The 2390-nt window shown below is 41.3% G+C and overlaps 1 non-coding gene across 1 annotated transcript; it reads right to left on the bottom strand.

The window, feature by feature from the left end:
* Positions 1 to 770: 770 nt before the first annotated feature.
* On the bottom strand, positions 771 to 851 carry TRNAL-CAA (transfer RNA leucine (anticodon CAA)). The gene has a single exon. It is a non-coding gene; the product is annotated as a tRNA-Leu (tRNA).
* Positions 852 to 2390: the final 1539 nt, after the last annotated feature.

Genomic DNA, 2390 nt, shown 5'->3' with positions numbered 1-2390 from the left:
GTTGTTTCAGGCCCTAAATAAACGCCTACACTTAAAAAATCCGTCGGGCAAGCGGATTCGCATCTCTTACAACCCACACAATCTTCAGTTCTCGGGGCAGAAGCTATTTGCTTGGCTTTACATCCATCCCAGGGTATCATTTCTAATACATCTGTTGGACAAGCTCGTACACATTGAGTGCATCCTATACATGTATCGTAAATTTTTACGGAATGTGACATTGGATCTATAAATTTTTCTTTTCACCATAAATTTTTTCGATCTGGTAAAAATAAAATTAGTATTATATGAGTAATATGTATTGTAGACACCAGACGAAGCAATGGTTTATCCAAACTTCAAAAATAGATTGCTATTTTTGAATCCGTTTGTGAGAAAGCGTGATACCGTCAAGAATTCCTGACTATTGCATGGGAACAGATTCATGTTAGAAGTATTTTTCCTTTCCAATATTTTTCTATTGGAGGTTCTCTCATTCCTTTTATTGAGCACAATGATGCGAATCGGGCTTTAATGAGTTCTAATATGCAGCGCCAAGCAGATTCTTAAGACCACCCTTGCAGTAGGATACCATCTGCTTTGGGTTCTTTATTATCTCCTTCGAGGGATTTTTAGGATCGTTCAGGCTATATTTAGTCTATTTTGGCTTTTACTGTCTACTTTTCTCAGGGAGATGGTTAAGGACCTCAGAAGATAGAGGAGAGCGCTAGGCGCAGATTTTCGGAATACTTCTACGGGGAATGCCGATTGAATGAGCATTCTCCATATTATGCCTTGAAGAGGACTCGAACCTCCACGCTCTTCAGCACGAGATTTTGAGTCTCGCGTGTCTACCATTTCACCATCAAGGCATCTTGAAAGTGAATCATATTCCATGAATATGATATCTATCTAATGTGATATATGGAATATATGACAAAGGTGGAGTCTTGGAGTATTTCGATCGATCGGTCATATAGGCCACATGCTCCACCGCTTGTGCGGCCCCCCGTCAATTCCTTTGAGTTTCATTCTTGCGAACGTACTCCCCAGGCGGGATACTTAACGCGTTAGCTACAGCACTGCACGGGTCGAGTCGCACAACACCTAGTATCCATCGTTTACGGCTAGGACTACTGGGGTCTCTAATCCCATTTGCTCCCCTAGCTTTCGTCTCTCAGTGTCAGTGTCGGCCCAACAGAGTGCTTTCGCCGTTGGTGTTATTTCCGATCTCAATGCATTTCACCGCTCCACCGGAAATTCCCTCTGCCCCTACCGTACTCCAGCTTGGTAGTTTCCACCGCCTGTCCAGGGTTGAGCCCTGGGATTTGACGGCGGACTTGAAAAGCCACCTACAGACGCTTTACGCCCAATCATTCCGGATAACGCTTGCATCCTCTGTCTTACCGCGGCTGCTGGAACAGAGTTAGCCGATGCTTATTTCTCGCGATATCTTCTTACGAAGTTTTGTTAGGGCATCTATAACTGCCTCCGGTTTAGGTGGGCAGCCCGGCAAGTAGACATCCACAGGAATTAACTTATCAACTCCCCGAACAGTACTATAGGAATCCGTACTGAACATTCCCCCTGTAATAGTACAGGCTCCCATAGCAATGACGTATCTATTAGTAAAACTCCCTTTAGATGAATTATCCATAAAATCCCTATGATGCTGGGGTAGCCTCACATAGAAGTTTATCAATATAAGAATATCAGGAATACCATGACAAGGATTCTTACGGATGATTTCATTAACCCTCCCCCAAGCTTGAGCAATACTTTCTCCAAGATGAGGCACAAAATTATAAATATGACAACGATCATCATAAGCTTCTCTAGGAGTATAAAACTTGGTGTAAAAAAGCCTTCCTCATTAATTCCCAGTCAAGACAGCACTTAATATCCATAGATCTAAACCATATGCAAGCATTACCAGAAAAAGATAGATATAATAACTTCCTCTTCACATGATCATGATGAACATCAACCAATTTGAATAAAGAGCATAGATCTTCAATAGCATGTAAATATCCAATAGCAGTTTTACTCTTATCACTTGTGAAGGTTAGTTTCATAGCTTGTTTGGCAATAGCAACAGAAATTTGAAACGCCACCTTAAGCTCAGGTGGTTTCTCTTCATTTTCTTTCAGAGATTGAACATAAGCATAATCGTATAAAATCAAACCAATCTTATCATGGCTAGACAAACCCATGATGAAAAAATAGCAAATAATAAAAATAGTAAAAGCTTCCTTACCATTCACTTACCAATAGCGCTATGCTCCCCGGCAACGGCGCTAGAAAAGTGTCTTGATGGCTCCCAAGTGCAGGAGATCAATTGTAGTACTTTTGAATAAGAAATATTATCGAACCCACGAGGAGCTGAAGGTATTGGTTAGCAAAATCGATAA

Source organism: Lolium perenne, chromosome 3 (assembly GCF_019359855.2).
Source record: "Lolium perenne isolate Kyuss_39 chromosome 3, Kyuss_2.0, whole genome shotgun sequence".
In the NCBI taxonomy this organism is placed as follows: domain Eukaryota; kingdom Viridiplantae; phylum Streptophyta; class Magnoliopsida; order Poales; family Poaceae; genus Lolium; species Lolium perenne.
Note: the sequence above shows the minus strand (reverse complement) of the source record. Positions and strands in the feature narration are given on the sequence as shown.